We start from the raw sequence: 21,780 nt of genomic DNA, 5'->3' as shown, positions 1-21,780 counted from the left end.
TGAGGTCACCTCGGAGCCACAATCCATTGTGGTGAAGCTTCGTGTTCTTGTTGGGAGCCTCCAAGCTTTGTGTGGAGTTTTCCCCAACCTTGTTTGTAAAGGTTCGGTCGCCGCCTTCAAGGGCACCTATAGTGGAATCACGGTACCTTGCATCGTGTGAGGGCGTGAGGAGAATACGGTGGCCCTAGTGGCTTATTAGGGAGCATTGTGCCTCCACACCGCTCCAACGGAGACGTACTTCCTATCAAAGGGAAGGAACTTCGGTAACACAACCTCGTCTTCATTGGTTCCACTTGTGGTTATCTCTAACCTTTACTTCGTGTATGCTTATGTTGTTGTCTATCTCTTACTTGTCTTAGTACTTCTTGTTGTTAGCTTCATATAGGTTCACCCCGTTGTTGCTATTTTTGTGAACCCGTATGTTGCTTACCCTAACTTGCTAAGATTAATTAAAAAGTGGTCGTTGCCTATTCACCCCCCCCCTCTAGTCAACCATATCGGTCCTTTCAATTGGTATCACAGCCACGTCTCTTTATTAAGGGTTTAACCACCCGAAGAGTATGGAAGAGGATGAGGGAGTTCCCCGTGCACAAACCGAGGGCATGGACTTGACTTCGATCACAAGGGACGACTTGAATACGGCTATGGCCGCACTCAAGACGTCCATGACGAACGAGGTAAAGACCATGCTTAAAGAGTTAATTGAGGGAATTAAAAACTCTCCCGAACCGGCATTGGTGGTTAAACCCACCACCACGGATTCGGAGGCCAATTCCGTCAGGGAAACGGCTAAAGGTATGCAACCTTCCCATCCTCTCGAAAATGATGGGAATGGGACGTATGCATCTGTTCCACCACCCTTAGTCTATGGAGGACCGGTTCCCACACCGCGTCTTAATCCTGTTGGTCCTCCTCCTAAGCTTGTAAAAGGTGATTTTGCTAACTGGGTATTTTCTACTGAGTCTCATTTGAATCACAGCTCAACAAATTTGTGGAGAATCATCGAGCAAGGATATTATCCCCATGATCCAAGCAACCTCACTCCAAGATAAGATGCAGACAATCAATACAATCTCTATGCTTTGTTTATTCTCCAGTCCGCAGTGCCACCTGAAGATCTTCCTCACTTGCATCCCTTCACTTTGGCCAAGGACTGTTGGGAGCACATTATGGTGTTGTACAAGGGAAGCTCAAGCATTCAACGGTCCAACTATGAAGTGATACTTGATAAGGCTGATGAGTTTGTGATAAACGAAGACGAGGACCCTCGTGATCTCTATCGGAGGATGACTGCTATTGCTGTGGCACTCAAGGACCATGGGAGCAAGGATGTGGATGATACATGGGTCAAGCGCAAGTTTCTCAAAGCCATCATGCCTTTCAATAAAGCCATGTCATCTGTCATTCGTCATCGACCAGACTTCCACTCCTTGTCTTCCAGTGAGGTGTTGGATGAATTCATTGCAATGTCAACCATGAACGAAACAGCTGACAATGCACTTGCTCGTGTTCGCTCAAAGACAGCTTCACCCAACCTTGCTTTAAAGGCAAAAGAAACGTTTGAAGAAGAAGAAGAGGACGAGGAAGAGGAGAGCTGCCTTGAAGACACGAAGTATGCCTATCATGAGCACATGGCTCTTGCGTCAAGGCAATTCTGGGGCAACAAGAGGAACTCAAGACCCACCTTCACCAAGAACAACTCGAGTGGGTTCAAAACCAAGCAACGAGTGAGGACATGCTATAACTGTGGTAACGTGAGTCACTTCGTGGCAGAATGTCCCTATGAGAAAAGGGAAGACAACGGGGGCAAGCTCATTCGCAAAGAAAAAACCAAGTCATTCCCAATCAAGAACAACTTTGTGAAGAAACCTCACCCAAAGGGCATGGTGGCCCTTGAAGAGTACCCTTCCGATGATCAAGATGATGATGATACAGTGGCAATGGCAACTGTTGCTATTGCCACTCCCTCTCCCCAGAAGGCGTCTCTCTTCAACGCCCCCAACAAGAACCACATCACCAAGTGCCTCATGGCAAAAGGTATCAATCAGGTAACCCCCATCATTAAGACCAACATCGCTATTGCTCCTTCATTGTTAAATTGTGTTGATGATAGTGATGTTGGGGAACTTAATGAGCATAAACTTGACAAGTTTCTGTGCACTATTAAGGGAGAATCAAAGAAGCACTTTGTTGCTCTCTTGGAACAACTGGGTGATGCCAATGACCTCATCGAGTCTCATGAGGAGACCATCTCCGAGCTTCAGGGACACAGTCGTGACTATGCCGATGAAATTGCTGAATTATCTATTGCTCTAGAAAAGGAGCGCACTCTTCGTTTGGCTCTTGAGGAGTCATACAACGATGACTGTGCCAAAATGCAAAAGAAACTAGATCATGATATTGTTCTTACTCTTATGCTTAAGTCTGAGAAGTATGCTCTTGGGGTTGGCCATGACAGACTCAAAGTGGAGTTTGACACACTTGACAAGGCTCACAAGGTCTTGAAAGGTGTTCATTTCTCTCTGAATGAGTCTCATGATCAACTCCAAGCAAAGCTTACCAAGGAGATCTCTACTTGTCCTCCCTTTGTGTTAATTGATAATGCGTGTACAACTAATCCTTGTTGTGAGCATGTACATCTTGTGGAGGAAAATGCCAAGTTAAAGGAGAAACTTGAGAAGGGCCTTGTGGCATGCATACAAGGTGAGAAGAGCCTGAACGACCTCTTGAGCAATCAAAAGGGTGTTGTAGGAAAGGAGGGACTTGAACTTACCTCCAAGTCAAAAGGAAAAAGGAGGAACAGGAACAAACGATCCCCTGCCCTCATGGACATCTTTGTCAAAGAGGGCGAAGGGACTAAGGAGGTGAACATGAACAAGGTGGACGATGGTAACGTCAAGAAGGGCAAAACCATTCCTACTAACACAGCCGACAAACTCAATTCTTCCTATGTCTTATGGCGTGCTAGTGATGGGCATGTTTATGCCAGATTTGTTGGTTCCTACTATGAGTCCATTGAATGGGCTATCTGGGTTCCTAAGACCCTTGTCTCTAACATGAAAGGACCCATTAAAAAATGGGTACCTAAAACCAAGCCTTGATCTATTGCATGAGTTTGCTTCCGGTGGGGTGTCATGGTTACTCGATAGTGGAGCAAAAAATCATATGACCGGAAGCAAGGACTTAGTGGTGGATGTGCATCCTTCTCCATCTATGCCCACCCATGTCCAATTCGCCGATGCATCCTCGTCAAAGGTATTGGGATTTGGTAAGGTGGTCATCTCTCAAGAGTTATCTATTGAGAAGGTCATGCTTGTTGAGTCTCTTGCCTACAATTTACTTTCGGTTCGTCAACTTGCAATTATGGGTTTTTCCACATTCTTTAATCTTGATAATGTGGCCCTCCTGTGGAGCAAGACTCTTAAAGTAGCCTATGTTGGATATGTCGAAAATGGTCTTTATGTGGTGAACTTCTCAAAGCGACCCACTAAGACTGCGACGTGTTTAATGCCTAAAGTTGATGTGGGCTGGCTTTGGCATCGCCGACTAGCTCATGTCAATATGAGATCTTTGCAAAGTCTTCTAAAAGGGGACCATATTCGTGGACTAACAAATGTGAGTTTTGCTAGAGATCGTGCTTGTAGTGCCTGCATTGAAGGAAAGATTCATGAAACTGCTCATCGTCCAATGACTCTCATTTACACTAAGAGGCCATTGGAGCTCCTCCATATGGATCTTTTCGGCCCTCCATCATTTGATAGTCTTGGAGGCAAAAAATACTGCTTGGTGATTATTGATGACTACTCAAGATACACCTGGGTATATTTCTTCAAAAGGAAGAGTGAGACTCAACAAACTGTCATCAACTTTGCTAATGAAGCTCAATGTCAACATGAAGCAAAGATCTCGATGATTAGAAGTGACAACGGCACCGAGTTCAAGAACTACACCTTGGATGAGTTTCTAGGTGATGAGGGAACAAAACATCAATATTCAGCACCATATACCCCTCAACAAAATGGCGTGGCAGAAAGGAAGAATCGGACCTTGATGGACGCTGCAAGAACAATGATGGCGGAATACAAATCTCCATATAACTTTTGGGCAGAGGCCATCAACACAGCATGTCATGCGTCCAATCGGCTCTATATCCGCAAAGTCTTGAACAAGACTCCATATGAGATTCTCACTGGAAACAAACCCAATCTCAAGTACTTTGGGTATTCGGTTGTAAGTGTTTCATTCTCAAGAAAGGTGCACGTTTAGCTAAATTTGATTCTAGCGCACATGAGGGCATCTTTGTTGGTTATGCTACAAACTCTCATGCTTACCGTGTCCTCAACAAGTCCACCGGACTCATTGAGGAGACGTGTAACATGGAGTTTGATGAAAATAATGGCTCCCAAGTGGAGCAAAGTGGTCTTTATGATGTAGGTGATGAAATTCCTCCCCAAGCCATAAGAAGAATGGGGATTGGTCAAATACTCCCCATTGAGGAACCCCTTGTGGCCGAAGGAGAAGGACAATGCTCTACTCAAGTGGAGCCATCACCCCCACAAGCCCCACACGCTTCCGATGAACAAAGAGAAGACTCTCAACAAGATGAACAAGCTCAAGGTCAAGATCAACTGCCCAACAATGATGGTCTGTCCCATGATATTCAAGCACTTATCCAAGGTTCCGAACCTGCTCATGATCAAGATCAAGTGCAACCACAAGATCCAGACCAAGTAGAAGCACAAGATCAAGATCAAGAGCAACCACAAGTACAAGGACAAACAAGTGAACCTGCTCAAGTCGAAAGTCAAGATGATCAGGATACTGTCTCGCAATTCCCTTCTGTAGCACCAACAGCCGGTGCCAAGGGAGGTTCAAGACGCAAGGGAAAGCAAAGTAAACAAGTCGATGCTCCCCAGTTATCCAATGAAGAACTCTTGGAGTGTTGAGCAGCCAAGATTGCGAACAAGCTGAGAGTCAAGTCACATCTTATGAAGAATGTACTTGGCAGTTTGAAAAAGGGAGTATCCACCCGTCAACAAATTTGGAATTATTGTGAGCATCACGCGTTTGTTTCGTATTGTGAACCTCAATAGGTACAGGAAGCGCTCGATGATGAGGATTGGCTTATGGCCATGCATGAAGAACTTAACAACTTCAAGCGTAACCAAGTCTTGGATTTAGTGCCAAGACCAGAGGAGGAACATAATGTCATCAGGACCAAATGGATATTCAAAAACAAGCAAGATGCCAATGGGATTGTGATTCGAAACAAGGCAAGATTGGTGGCTCATGGCTAATCCCAAGTCGAGGGTATCGACTACGGTGAAACCTTTGCCCCTGTTGCTCGTCTAGAATCTATTCGCATGTTGCTTGCATTTGCTTCTCACCATAATTTCAAATTACAGCAAATGGATGTGAAAAGTGCCTTTCTTAATGGTCCGTTAAATGAGTTGGTCTATGTCAAACAACCCCCGGGATTCGAACATCCCAAGCTCCCCAATCATGTGTACAAACTTAATAAGGCACTCTATGGCCTTAAACAAGCCCCACGTGCGTGGTATGAGTATCTTACTGAGTTGTTACAAGATCGTGGGTTTGAAATTGGGAAGATAGATCCCACTCTTTTTACTAAGAGGGTTAAAGGGGATTTGTTCATATGCCAACTATATGTTGATGATATTATTTTTGGTTCTCCTAACATTTCCTTCAATGAAGAATTTGTTGCACTAATGACCGAGAAATTTGAGATGTCCATGATGGGAGAGTTGAGGTTCTTCCTCGGCTTTGAGATTAAACAAGGCCTATAAGGGACCTTCATCAAACAAGCCAAATACACTCAAGACATGCTCAAACGGTTCGAGCTTGAAGATTTCAAGCCGGTCAAGTTCCCCATGCCAACAAGATGCAAGCTTGATAGTGATCCCAATGGTAAAGCAGTGGATCAAAAGGTATATCGCTCCATGATTGGATCCCTCCTTTACCTTTGTGCATCTAGACCATATATTATGTTGAGTGTAGGGATATGTGCATGGTTTCAATCCGCACCAAAAGAAAGTCCTTATATGGCTGTTAAGCGAATATTTCGATATTTGGCTCATACCCCAAACTTTGGTCTATGGTATCCCAAAGGAGAAAACTTCAACCTAGTTGGATATTCTGACTCAGATTGGGCAGGAGATTGTGTGGAGAGGAAGTCAACTTCTAGAGGATGCCAATTCCTTGGTCGTTCACTGGTACGTTGGTCTTCAAAGAAGCAGAATTGTGTCTCACTATCATCCACCGAAGCTGAGTATGTGGCAGCTGCAAGTTGTTGTGCACAATTGCTATGGATGAGGCAAACTTTAAAGGATTATGGTGTCACTTGTGACAAAGTGCCTCTTCTATGTGACAATCAAAGTGCTATCAAGATTTCCCTCAACCCAGTGCAACATAGCAAGACCAAGCATATTAATATTCGCCATCACTTCATTCGTGAACATATCAAGCTTGGTGATATTGAGGTTCACTTCATCCACACTGAAGAGCAACCTACAGATATTTTCACTAAGCCCCTAGATGAAGCAAGGTTCCGGGAGTTAAGGCATGAGCTAAATATCATTGATTCAAGTAATGTGGATTGAAGCTAGGTATTGTGCACCTCACTATGCATTCGATCTTGTTCTAGATGTAGGCATGGACATAGGGGGAGTGTTGTTCTCTCAATGAACTCTTCCTCCCTCCATTATGCATAAATCGATCTAGTCTTTCACTTTAGCCATTACCAAATGGCACTTGTGCTTCAAAGACGAGCGTTGGTCATGAACCCAAGGATAATTCTTCGCGGTGTCATACCTTTATATCAAACATAGGTGGCCTCGGCCACCGCCCCCACCTTTCTCTCATATGGAAGAAAGGATACAAAATGACGAGTCGGTATATCTTGCTGGTGCTATCTTCTTATTTTCACTGACTTGTCGTTTTCCCACGTCTTTCTCATCTCCTATGTCTCGTTGTGCCATTTGCAGCGATACTACCACCAGGGGTAGCGGTACTACCTCCAGGACCCTAGCGGTACTACCGCCAGGGGTAGCGGTACTACCGCCAGGACCCCAGTGGTACTACCGCTCGGGATAGCGGTACTACCGCCAGGACCCCAATCTACCACGACTGACTAGGACTTTTAGGGCTGTCTCAAGGAGAGCGGTGCTACCGCCAGGACCCCAGCGGTACTACTGCTGCAGGCAGCGGTACTACCGCCAGGTAGCGGTACTACCGCCAGGACCCCAGCGGTACTACCGCTGGCCCGTACCGCTTGGACTATATAAAGGAGGGGGAGCCCGTTTTTTCCTTCCCTCTTTCTTCTTCCTCGTGGCTCTTCCCTCCCCGACCCCGAACTCCCCCTATTTGGATCTCTATCTGTGGAGCCCCTTCTCTCCGTTGAGTTGGAGGGTTTGCTCCACTCCTCCTTCCTCCACCAAGTGCCATGGACTCCGGTAAAGCTCCTCCCTTTATTCTCTTGGTTGGTGTTTTCTTGTTCTAGGGTTAGGAGCATTGGTGATTTGGATCCATGGCTATGGTTGCGCTTTGTTCTTGGATGGAACGAAGGAGATATTCTAGGGGAGTGTAGGTCCTATGATTCATTGCGTTTATATTGCCATGCTCTAGGTTCTTCATGTTTTAGATCAAGGACTTCTTCTCTTATTTTGGATTAGATCTAAAACTTGAATCCTCTTGACTAGGCATGTTTTTATCTAGATGATTCTTGGAATCCTCATGTGTTTAGGGCTATGGTGGTTTTTGTAGTGATTATATGCAGTACCCATGGCCCTCGTAAATCCAATCTAGCCGTTCCTATGGGTCTTTTTTCTTATTCAGATCTGAAAGTCAACCCCCTAGCGGTACTACCGCCAGGGGTAGCGGTACTACCGCTAGGACCCCAGCGGTACTACCGCCAGGGGTAGCGGTACTACCGCCAGGAGGATATTTTTTCTTCTTTTCATTTTCTTGGTAATGTTAGTTTAATTTTATGCCTCTTTTTGTTCATTGCCTTGACTCCTTCTGTTGCTCTTTTTCGGTGTGTGTCTTGTGTGTCACAGGTGGTGCTCGCCGCTCGAATCCCCCAAGGGACACCCAGTCGAAACAGTATCGCAATCAAGAGGCTCCAGAGGGCTCCGCCACTTCCGGTCTGCAACCCAAAAAGAAGTATTTCAAGAAGGCAGCTCACAAGGACAAGGGGGTCAACGTTCGCACTATGCCCCCTAAGGATTTTCTGCGGTTCCGCACCAAAAATCACTATCTCGAAGAGAAGGATGTGATCAAGGATATCGAGCATGTTTGGTCACGGGATCACTGCAGGATCTATCGCAACATCATCAAGAACTTCAAGAAGAGTTTTGTTCCAGTTTAGTGGATTGACTTGGCTCACCTTAAGCGGAACCCGGATTACTTTGGTGAGGCTCTCTCTTTGATTGACAAGCTTGGCATTAAGGAGATCATCTCCTTCAAGAAAGACTTTGATCCAGATGTTGTCGCCCAATTCTATGTCACTGTTCACTTCTCGCCTGATGAAGAGCGCACCATGATTTGGATGACTGGTACTCAGAAGATGACGGGTTCCTGGTCTGAATTCATGCAGTTTCTCAAGGTCGACTTTCAGGGAGCTGACAATCCTATTGGGTCGCGTCCTCATGCTCCAGCTTCCACTGATAGGGCCCCCGCCAAGGACAGGTTGCAGCAACTTTATGTGAAGAAAGGTGTGCTCCCCAAGCATCTGGATATCATGCATCAGATCTTCCCCAACACTCTCTTTCCTCGCATTGGCAACTTTGACGAGGTGCATGGTTCTCTAGCTGAGATGCTTCTGCTTTGTGAGGAGGCTATGACTAAGGAGTCTGCCCCTCTCGATATTTCTGATGTGATGTTCACTGAGCTCTGGAACTGTATCATGAACCGCAAGGTTCCCATCTACGGGCCCTACTTGTTTGCCTATATTCGCCAGAAGTGGCACGACACCTATTTGATTGAGGAGTTCCACCTTCAGGCTGATTACTTTGTGCACGATCCTATCAGGCTCCGCATCAAGGACAAATTGGCCAACCCATCAACTTCGTCTCAGCACGTGGACACTGACACAGAGACTGCTGCTGAAAGAGGCACCGCTTCTCAGTCCCACTCTTCTGCTATGCCATCTTGGGCAGTGAAACTGAAGGATAAAATGAAGACTCCCTTCTGTATGCAGGCCAAGGGACAGTATCAGACTCATGTGGCCCAGAAGGAGAACCGTCAGCGGCACAAGCGTGTCCTGAGGACACTTGATGTTGATGTCCAGAGGACGACATCACTCCAGAGTCTGCTTGGATGCGGGCTCAAGGTTATCAGTGGTCTGATGCAGAGGAGGAGGCGTCTGAGGAGGACAATGAGGAGGAGCAGGACGATCCGGATGCCACGGACGGGTCTGTGGCTGATGAGCATGATGAGTGACCACCTGTGTCATTAGGTGTGCCCCTTTTTGGTGTCTTGTGCCAAAGGGGGAGAGAGTCTAGGAGCTGGATTTGAGATTTGAACTTTGCTTAGCTTTGCTTATCTTATCGTGTTTGCTTTGAACTTGGTTTGCTTTTATTTTCCATCTTTGCTTTGTGTGATGTGAGACTTGAACTAGTGTGAGATTTATTTCTATCATATGTTGTGAGTCATATGCTCCTTATTTTTATATACCACTATCTTTATGTTCACATGCTATTCACTGTGCAAATCCAGTATTGTCATCAATCCACCAAAAAGGGGGAGATTGTTAGGGCATAGTTTATGCCTAAGTAATTTTGGTGATTGATGACAGTACCGCAAAGGACTAATCGTGTGTGTTAAGATTTCAGATAACACATGTCAACGGCACAAGACGACTCGCCCCCTCTTTCCATGGAACAGAAGCACGGTGTACTCTACGATTCTCTTTCTTTGAGTCATAGGAACGCCGTACTATTAAGAGGGGACCCGTAGTGGAAAGGTTTGGGTGGAATCAATTTTGCACGCACACACTTTATCTCCTTTCCCCTTACCTGCAACTTTGGAGTGGCTTCCGCCTCTGTGTTTATCTCATCTAAGAAAATGGCCCCTCAGCGGTAGTACCGCAGGGCCTATCGGTAGTACCGCTGGGCCTAGCAGTAGTACCGCTGGCCCTAGCGGTAGTACCGCTAGTGCTGGCGGTAATACCGCTGTGCTGGCGGTAGTACCGCCCCTAGTCAGCGGTAGTACCGCTCCAGGAGCTTAGTACCGCCTTCCTAGCGGTTGTACTTCGACGGACCTTTTTGCGAAGACTTTCTTCGCGGTGGTTGGCCCGGTAGTGTTTATTCACTATCATGGGCCCAGCGGTAGTACCGCTGCAGCCAGCGGTAGTACCGCTAGGCTCGGGTTGTGAGTGGGAAAACGGTTGGATTCCCCCCCCCCCACTATATAAGGGGTTCTTCTTGCTGTGGAACCCTACCTTTGACCCTCCCAAGCTCCATTGTTGCTCCCTAATCTCAAAAGTGCCCGATCTCTCTCCCTAGCCAATCAAACTTGTTGATTCTTTAGGGATTGGTTGAGAAGGCCGAGATCTACACTTCCACCAAGAGAAAAGTTGATTCCCCCACCAATCCCTTGCGGATCTTGTTACTCATGGGTGTTTGAGCATCCTAGACGGTTGAAGTCACCTCGGAGCCACATTCCATTGTGGTGAAGCTTCGTGGTCGTGTTGGGAGCCTCCAAGCTTTGTGTGGAGTTTGCCCCAACCTTGTTTGTAAAGGTTCGGTCGCCGCCTTCAAGGGCACCTATAGTGGAATCCGGTACCTTGCATCGTGTGAGGGCGTGAGGAGAATATGGTGGCCCTAGTGGCTTATTGGGGAGCATTGTGCCTCCACACCGCTCCAACGGAGACGTACTTCCTGTCAAAGGGAAGGAACTTCGGTAACACATCCTCGTCTTCATTGGTTCCACTTGTGGTTATCTCTAACCTTTACATCGTGTATGCTTATGTTGTTGTCTATCTCTTACTTGTCTTAGTAGTTCTTGTTGTTAGCTTCATATAGGTTCACCCCGTTGTTGCTATTTTTGTGAACCCATATGTTGCTTACCCTAACTTGCTAAGATTAATTAAAAAGTGGTCGTTGCCTATTCACCCCCCCCCCCCTCTAGTCAACCATATCGATCCTTTCAATTGGGAAGTAGTAAGTAGATGATGGGTTGCTAGAGTGACAGAATCTTAAACCCTAGTTTATGTGTTGCTTCGTAAGGGGCTGATTTGGATCCACTAGTTTAATGCTATGGTTAGACTTTGTCTTAATTCTTCTTTCGTAGTTGTGGATGCTTACGAAAGGGGTTAACCATAAGTGGGATGCTTGTCCAAGTAAGGGCAGTACCCAAGCGCCGGTCCACTCACATATCAAACTATCAAAGTAACGAACGTGAATCATATGAACATGATGAAACTAGCATGATAGAAATTCCTGTGTGTCCTCGGGAGCGTTTTTCGTCCTATAAGACTTTGTCCAGGCTTGTCCCTTGCTACAAAAGGGATTGGGCCACTTTTCTGCACCGTTGCTACTTTTGTTACTTGTTGCTTGCTACGAATCATCTCACCACACAATCACTTGTTACTGACAATTTCAGTGCCAGCAGATTCTACCTTGCTGAAAACCACTTGTCAAATCCTTCTGCTCCTCATTGGGTTCGACACTCTTACTTATCGGAAGGACTAAGATTGATCCCCTATACTTGTGGGTCATCAATATTCTACAAAGATCGTTATCGGTTGAACCTCTACGTCAAGGATTCAGTTAATCCCGTATGTTGTTCCCTTTGTCCTTCGGTATGTTACTTGCGTGAGATTCGATCGTAGGTATCTCTATACCTAGTTCAATCTCGTTACTGGCAAGTCTCTTTACTCGTCCCGTAATACAAGATCCCGTGACATACTCTTTAGTCACATTGCTTGCAAGGATTGATGTGATGTTGTATTACCGAGTGGGCCCCAAGATACCTCTCCATCACATGGAGTGACAAATCCCAGTCTTGATCCATGCCAACCCAACAGACACCTTTGGAGATACCTGTAGAGCACCTTTATAGTCACCCAGTTACGTTGCAACGTTTGATACACACAAGGTATTCTCCCGGTGTTCGGAAGTTGCATGATCTCAAGGTCATAGGAACAGATACATTGACATGCAGAAAACAGTAGCAATAAACTGACACGATGATATCCTACGTTTACAGTTTGGTCTTGTCCATCACATCATTCTCCTAATGATGTGATACCATTATCAAACGACATCTCATGTCTATGGCCAGGAAACCTTGACCATCTTTGATCAACGAGCTAGTCAACTAGAGGCTCACTAGGGACAGTGTTTTGTCTATGTATCCACACATGTATTTGAGTTTCCAATCAATACAATTCTAGCATGGACAATAAATGATTATCATGAACAAGTAAATATAATAATAACCAATTTATTATTGCCTCTAGGGCATATTTCCAACAATAGCAACATAAATCTCCGAACATCGTGGATACTAGGGATTAAGCCCTAACAAAACGAACTCGATTACATGATGAATCTCATCCAACTCCTCACCGACCAGCAAAGCCTACGAAGGAATTACTCACTCTCGGTGGGGAGTACCATGGAATTGGTGATGAAGGAGGGTTGGTGATGATGAAGAGCAAAGATTCCCCTCTGTGGAGCCCCAAACGGACTCTAGATTTGGCCTCCCGATGAAGAACAACCCAGCCACCTAAGTTCAAGTCCCCACGGGCGCGAATTTGGGTTCTTACTATTTCAAAAAGAAACTCGTTGTGGGGGGTTTCCCATATAGTTTTCCTTCAAAAAAAGAACAGGAGGTGGCAGCGGCTCTGTACCATGAAATACGATGAAACGTCCTCGCCTTTTTTTCTCCAAAACTAGGATTTTATAGTGTTGGAGTTAGGGTCAGCCGAGCCCTGAGGGCCCCACTACACACCAGGCCGTGCCAGGAGGGGGTGGTGCGCCCTGGTGCCGAGTGGGCGCTTGGGGCCTCCCCTCCAGTGGGTCTTGGTTCCAGTATTTTCTTTTATTCCATAATTTTTTTCCAAAAAGCATGTCCAATTCCGAGAACTTATATTTCTGCACAAAAACAACACCATGGTAGTTCTGCTGAAAACAACGTCAGTCCGGGTTAGATTAATTCAAATCATGCAAATTAGAGTCCAAAACAAGAGCAAAACTATTAGGAAAATTAGAAAAAATGGAGATGTATCAGGCGGCGGGAGGAGGAAGGAGGGAACAGAGAGGAGAAGGAGGAGGAATAGGGGCAGATGAGTAGATTATCTTACCGAGGGAGACAATGGGAGTTGGAGCAGCAGTGATGGCGGCAATGCGGCCACGACGATGGTTGGAGGAGGAAGGAGACAGTGAGGAGATGGGGTGATGTGGACCAGATCATGACCAAGGAACCAAATAGTGAGGTTCATGCTAGCACAACTGTTAAACCATCACAACAGCCAAAGGAAGACATGGGCAAAACCATTATCATAGTTGGGAAGCTTCCGATGTCTTTTTTGGGAGGATGACACATCGGATTTCCACGTGCAACTTTTCACCTAAACCTAACTAATTCTAGGAGGGCCTAGAAAGTTTTAGTGGATGCATGAGATAGGTTTTAAGTCAGCTTTCATTCAAAAAATGATGCATCATTTGAGGTCTTGAGTCAAAACTTGTGCAAGTTACCATGCAAGGTGTCGAGGAATTAATTACAGCGCAAGGCTCAACAAGTTTGCTCCTACTACAGCTTGGGGCTCACGAATTTACCCTTCATTTTCAGTTCTTTTCACACCTAACTAGTACGTGCTTCTAGTATAATTACTTCCTAGTTTTTCCATCTGAAGGGGCATGAAAAATCAGAGTTTATGTTTGTAGACAGCCGGTGAGGTTGTGTTATGTTGAGAGCACTAGTACCTTTGAGTGTTAGCTCGTGTGTGTGGATTGGAGGGTGTGTCCTCAATTCATAAAGGATCCTTGTGGTTCCCTCTTGTGATTCTCGATAGGTTCACAAGTTTCATGGTTTGGGTTGCATTCTTGTAAACCAAGCTAGTTATCCACTACAATTCATTTGATAGTGTTTCTTGTTGTTCTTGGCTACCTTGAGAGAGAAAGTTGTTGCTGCTTGTGAGTTGTTTGGCATCGTGAAGATCGTTTCTAGCAGCGCCCTGCATCATCTTGGCATCAGAGCTTTAGGTTGTTCATGGTGATATTTTCCCTTCTTGCTGATTTTGTTCTTGAGAAGCTTCCATTGGTTTAAGGAGGTCCAACAGTATTGATGGTGTGCATGGAGGTGGGCACCTCATGGAGGAGGAAGTGCCACCTTACGTGTATGATCTTAGCTTGTAGACCGCCTATGTGTTTTCATTGGAGGATACACGAGAGTGTCTGTTGAACAAGGTGGAAAGGTGCATATCGGCCATGGAGACTAACATTGGCCGAAGAATCGACTCCCTTACCGAGGAACTCCATTGAGATAGGCTTGCTGCACCGGATCGACATCGACAACTCCGCGAACAGCAAGGCCAACGCCACCTTAAGGAGGGGCATGGAGAATACATCCACGTCTACTCCGGTGATTCCCACACCCGGTGGCGGAGCTAGGAATCGAAACCAGGGTGGTCCTCCTTACAAAAAAATATAACAATAACCTGAACGTTCTAAGAAATTTCCAATACCACACATAAATTGGTCAATATGGTCTTACGTATATACCTAAATTTCTAATTAAGTCTCACTTTTACATAAAAGAAGCATATATTGTGTCATCTTCATTCATCTAGGAGAAAACATTTGGCTTGATGTATGTGACTAGGCAATCATTCAAAAGACTATCACCCATCTTATTTCTTAATTTTCACTTGATGACTAAACTCATGGCACAAAATGCTCTCTCAGTCTAAACATTTGTCGTTGGCACCGGTAGAATTAATACCAATTTGAGAAACTAGTACACATAATTGAACAAAATATGTGCAAACTTCCGTTATATGTATGTGTTCATCGGTTCAGCTACTGAGCTACATATGGACTATATTGGAATGCATATCAATTAGGATTTACAAGGTCTAAAAGTGTGAAATGAGAGTGCCGCTGCCTCAGATCATAAATAAGGAGATCAAAGTATTGAAATGGGGAATATATCAACTGGTGTCGGCTTGCAGTTGCAAGGGCACCAAACACGATGGCACTGCTGCCGCACCTTGGCATGGCAGGCAGGGGCGCAACATAGACCGGCACATGTGTAGGGTGGTGGGAACCAAGGACGAGCAGAGGCTCTGATCGTATGTCAAGCGAGACAAATAGGGGGCGTCTCCTCTGCTCCTAGGATGGCGAGACAGGAAGCAAGCCATGCCACGACGGTGGCGAGAAAGAATCGGGAGCGGAGTCATAGAGTGTGGTCATCCACAGGGCACAATAGCTCAATGCGTGAACGACTGGGTAGGTTTTTTTTGGGCTAGCTAGACATGGGTTGGAATTGGGCTTTTTTATTCTTCCTGTACCATCTCTAACACATAGTATAGCATGGTCCAAAATTCTACGATGGGCCGCGACCCACCCTGGACACCCTGTAGCTCTACCCCTGCCCATAGCTACTACACTACACCACCTCGGTGTGCTCGCCACGACTAGCGAGGTGCTATTTGGGCACCACCATCTCCACCACAAGATGGTCTTGCTAAACGGGGTCGACATCGACAATATCCCATACAACAAGACCACCATGGAGACAATTGGAGCGACCACTCCGATGATATTCGAAACTACTATGAGTCACGACCACGACGTGGTCATCATGATCGCCACGGAGAAGGCCAAGAAGGCTTAGTTGTTGGAGGAAGAGGCTATGGGCATGCTCATCGTGACCATGATGATGATGGGATTGGTAAATTCAAACTTACCATACCATCGTTCAATGGGAAAACTATGCCCGATGATTATTTGGAGTGGGAAATGTGTGTGGATCAGATCATTGATAGCCACCACTATACAGAGGAGAAGAAGGTACGGTATGCATCCATTGAGTTCAATGGATATGCTTTGATTTGGTGGAACCAATTGTGTCGTTCTGGAGTTCATCCGAAGACATGGGTGCAAATGATAAATTTGTTATACATGTGTTTTATTCCTGAACATTTCACAAGAACCTTGTATAATCGACTCCAATGATTGGGCCAAGGTAACTCTAGTGGTGATGACTACTATAAAGAGATGGAGATTTTGATGATTAGGACAACAGTGAATGAGCCAAGGGAGGACACAATGTCAACATTCTTTCATGGACTAAATGAAGAAGTGCAAGAAATAATATAGATAGTTACATATCAAGACTTGCAAGAACTTGTGCCTCAAGCTATTCGTGTAGAGGAACAGCTGAAGTGTCACCAAAATTGCAGCTAGACCAACACATCAAGCACTTGGAGACGTTCAATTCAGCGAGTAGTAGATGGAAGCATTGTTGTAGAATTTCCTTCACACAACAAGATATGTGCAAAAGAAGGTAATGCATCAAAGGTTGAATCTTCCAATACTCATGCCACTCGCATTAGTAATATTCAGTGCCACACATGCAAGGTTAGAGGTCAATTCAAGAAGGATTGTCCTAATTTGAAGAGTGTGTTGCTAAAAAATGATGGATATGTCACCGGCAAATCAAGCGAAAAACTAAACCTGAGAAGAAATATGCAAAATATTGTAGTTTTGAGACTAGAGAACCTGTGAGTTCATATGGAGGAGATGGTGTTAATATCATGGCTTGCAAAGTGGCTCATGATGATGCTCCTATTATTTATAAGGGCCAGCAACAAAATGTGTTTCAATCCATTTGCAATATCAAGGGCGAAAATTGCAAGGTAATCATCGATGGAGGTAGTTTTAATAATATCATCAGTGGTGATCTTGTGCATGTTCTTGGGATATCAACACCAAGGCAGCCCCATCCAGATTATGTTAAATGTCTCAATGGTGTTGGTAAGCTGAAAATTACACATCGTGCTAGGGTGCAATTTTCAGTGGGAAGTTATGTGGACAAGGGGTTATGTGATGTGGTGCCAATGCAAGCTAGTCATCTTCTTTTGGGAAGGTCATGGCAGTTTGATCACAATGCTACTCAAGGTCTAACAAGTATTCCATCATGCATCAAGGAGTGAACCATGTCTTGGAACCTATGGTGGATCAAGCACTCAAGGTTGAGCAATTCCCACTCGTGAAGAAGCCCAAACATAATACCTCAAAACCAAGGACGGTTTAGTTTAAAGGGAGGGAGGATGATGTGGACGAGATTATGACCAAGGAACCAAAGAGTCAAGTTCATACTAGCGCAACTGCTAAACCATCAGAACAACCAATGGAAGACATGGGCAAAACCATTATCTAAGTTGGGAAGCTTCCGGTGCCTATTTTGGGAGAGATGACATATCAGATTTCTAGATGCAAATTCCTACATAAACCTAATTAATTCCAAGAGGGCCTAGCATGTTTTAGTGGCTGCATGATATAGTGTTTGAAGTGAGCTTTCATTAAAAAATGGTGCATCATTTGAGGTCTTGAGTCAAAAGTTGTGCAAGTTCCCATGCAAGTTGTCGAGGAATTAATTACAGTGTGAGGCTCAAGAAGTTTGCTCCTGCTACAACTTGGGGCTCATGAATTTACCATTTATTTTGAGTTCTTTTCACACATAACTAGTAGGTGCTGCTGGAAATATGCCCTAGAGGCAATAATAAATTAGTTATTATTATTTATCTTTGTTCGTGATAATCGTTTATTATCCATGCTAAAATTGTATTGATTGGAAACTCAAATACATGTGTGGATACATAGACAAAACACTTTCCCTAGTAAGCCTCTAGTTGACTAGCTCGTTGATCAAAGATGGTCAAGGTTTGCTAACCATAGAAAAGTGGTGTCACTTGATAACGGGATCACATCATTAGGAGAATCATGTGATGGACAAGACCCAAACTATGAACGTAGCATATTGATCGTGTCATTTTATTGCTATTGTTTTCTGCGTGTCAAGTATTTGTTCCTATGACCATGAGATCATATAACTCACTAGCACCGAAGGAATACCTTGTGTGCATCAAATGTCGCAACGTAACTGGGTGACTGTAAAGGTGCTCTACAGGTATCTCCAAAGGTGTCAGTTAAGTTAGTATGGATCAAGACTGGGATTTTTCACTCTGTGTGACGGAGAGGTATCTTGGGGCCCACTCGGTAATACAACATCACACACAACCCTTGAAAGCAATGTGACTAAGTGTAAGTCATGGGATCTTGTATTATGGAACGAGTAAAGAGACTTGCCGGTAACGAGATTGAAATAGGTATGCGGATACCGACGATCAAATCTCGGGCAAGTAACATACCGAAGGACAAAGGGAATGACATACGGGATTATATGAATCCTTGACACTAAGGTTCAACCAATAATATCTTCGGAGAATATGTAGGATCCAATATGGGCATCTAGGTCCCGCTATTGGATATTGACCAAGGAGTGCCTCGGCGCATGTCTACATAGTTCTCGAACCCGCAGGGTCTACACACTTAAGGTTCGATGATGTTTTAGTATAGTTGAGTTATATGTGTGGTTACCGAATGTTGTTCGGAGTCCCGGATGAGATCATGGACGTCACGAGGGTTTCTGTAATAGTACGGAAACAAATATTGATATATAGGATGGTTTCATTTGGTCACCGGAAAGTTTTGGGCAATTCCAACAGTGTACCGGGAGTGACGAATGGGTTCCGGGAGTTCACCGGGAGGGGCACCCCACCCGGGAGTGAGCCCAAGGCACTAGGGTGGCACCACAAGTCCTTAATGGGCTGGTGGAGTCATCCCAAGGGCCCCATGGCACCACATAATAAAATACCAAAAGAAAATAAAAGAAAAAAGGGAAAGAGGGAGGTGGGAAGGAAGAGGAGGACTCCTCCTTCCCAAACCGAATTGGAGGAGGAGTCCTCCTCCTCCCTTGGTCGGCGCACCCTTGAGACCTTGTGCCTCAAGGCTAGCCCTCCCCCTCCCTCCTATATATATTAGTGGTTTAGGACTGATTTGAGACACAACTTTGCCACGTGCAACTCAAACCTATACCACGTAATTTTACCTCTAGATCAGATTTCTGCGGAGCTCGGGCGGATCTCTGTAGGAGTAGATCATCACCACCATCGGAGTGCCGTCACGCTGCCAGAGAACTCATCTACTTCTCCGTATTGCTTGCTAGATCAAAAAGGCCGAGATCATCGTCGAGTTGTACGTGTGCCGAACGCGGAGGTGTCGTTTGTTCAGCGCTAGATCGGAGTTGATCCTTTGACGGTTCGAGGGACGTGAAGACGTTCCACTACATCAACCGCGTTTCTTAAACGCTTCCTGCTGTGCGATCTACAAGGGTACGTAGATCCAAATCTCCTCTCGTAGATGGACATCACCATGATAGGTATTCGTGTGCGTAGGAAATTTTTTGTTTCCCACGCAACGTTCCCCAACAGTGCCATCATGAGCTAGGTTCATGCGTAGATGTTATCTCGACTAGAACACAAAAGGTTTTGTGGGCGTTGATGTTCGATTTTTCTGCCCTCCTTAGTCTTTTCTCGATTTGGCGGTATTGTTGGATTGAAGCGGCTCAGACCGACATAACTCGTACGCTTACGAGAGACTGGTTCCATCGGTTGACATGCAACCTCGTTGCATAAAGATGACTGGCGGGTGTTGGTTTCTTCAACTTTAGTTTAATTGGTTTTGACCGAGGCAGTGCTTGGAGAGGTTAAATAGCAATTTGCACATGTCCGTTGTGGTTTTTGCGTAAGTAAGATGTGATCATACTAGATACCTATAGCAGCCACGTAAAACATGCAACAACAAATTAGAGGACGTCTAACTTGTTTTTGCAGGGTATGCTTGTGATATGATATGGCCAATGACGTGATTTGATATATTGGATGTATGAGATGATCATGTTGTAATAGTTAATATTGACTTGCACGTCCATGCTACGGCAACCGGCAGGAGCCATAGGGTTGTCTTTAAACTAACGTTTGTGTTTGGAGATGCTTTTACTATATTGCTAGGTCGTAGCTTTAGTAGTAATAGCATAGATAGCACGAAAATCTCGATGGCGACACGTTGATGGAGATCATGGTGTGGCATCGGTGTCAAGAAGATCATGCCGGTGCTTATGTGATGGAGATCAAGAAGCACAAGATGATGGCCATATCATGTCACTTATGAATTGCATGTGATGTTAATCCTTTTATGCACCTTATTTTGCTTAGAACGACAGTAGCATTATAAGGTGATCTGTCACTAAAATTTCAAGACGAAATTGTGTTCTCCCCGACTTTACACCATTGCGACAGTTCATCGGTTCGAGACACCACGTGATGATGGGGTGTGATAGACTCAACGTTCACATACAACGGGTGCAAAACAGTTGCACACGCGAAACACTCGGGTTAAACTTGATGAGCCTAGCATGTGCAGACATGGCCTCGGAACACATGAGACCGAAAGGTCGAGCATGAATCATATAGTTGATAGGATTAGCATAGAGATGCTTACCACTGAAACTATTCTCAACTCACGTGATGATTGGACTTGAGTTAGTGGATTTGGATCATGAACCACTCAAATGAATAGAGAGATGTACTTTTTGAGTGGGAGTTCTTAAGTAATATGATTAATTGAACTAATTATCATGAACATAGTCAAAATGTATTTGCGAATTATGATGTAGCTTGCTCTATAGCTCTACTGTTTTTATATGTTCCTAGAGAAAATTTAGTTGAAAGATGATAGTAGCAACTTTGCGGACTGAGTCCGTAAAACTGGGGATTGTCCTCATTGCTGCACAGAAGGCTTGCGTCCTTAATGCACCACTCGATGTGCTGCACCTCGAGCGTCGTCTGTGGATGTTCCGAACATCCGACATACACGTTTTTTATGACTACGTGACAGTTCAGTGCGTAATACTTAATGGCTCAGAAACAAGGCGCCGAAGACGTTTTGAAACGTCACGGAACATAAGAGATGTTCTAAGAGATGAAATTGAGATTTCATCCTCGTGCCCTTGTCGAGAGGTATGTGACCTCCGACAAGATTCTTTGTCTACAAAGTAAAGGGGAAAAGCTCAATCATTGAGCATGTGCTCAGATTGTGTGAGTACAACAATCGCTTGAATCAAGTGGGAGTTAATCTTCCAGATGAGATAGTGATGGTTCTCCAAAGACACTGCCACTAAGTTGCTAGAGCTTCATGATGAACTATAACATATCATGGATAGATATGATGATCCTTGAGAGATTCGAAATGTTTTACACAACGAAAGTAGAAATCAAGAAGGAGCATCAATTGTTGATGGTTAGTAAAACCACTAGTTTCAAGAAGGGCAAGGGCTAGAAGGGATACTTCATAAAACGGCAAACCAGTTGCTGCTCTAATGAAGAAACCCAATATTGAACCCAAACCCGAGACTAAGTGCTTCTGTTATGAGCGGAACAGTCACTGAGGCGGAGCTACCCTAGATACTTGGTATATGAGAAGGCTGGCGAAGTCAACAGAAGTATATTTGATATACATGATATTGATGTGTACTTTACTAGTACTCCTAGTAGCACGAGGGTATTAGATACCGTTTCGATTGCTAAGTGATTAGTAACTCGAAATAAAAGCTACCGAATAAACGAAGACTAGCTAAAGGCAAGGTGACATTAAGTGTTGGAAGTGTTTCCAAGGTTGATGTGATCAAACA

Source organism: Hordeum vulgare, chromosome 4H, assembly GCF_904849725.1.
Source record: "Hordeum vulgare subsp. vulgare chromosome 4H, MorexV3_pseudomolecules_assembly, whole genome shotgun sequence".
Taxonomy (NCBI): domain Eukaryota; kingdom Viridiplantae; phylum Streptophyta; class Magnoliopsida; order Poales; family Poaceae; genus Hordeum; species Hordeum vulgare.
The sequence above is the reverse complement of the archived record's forward strand: the minus strand, read 5'-3'. Positions refer to the sequence as shown.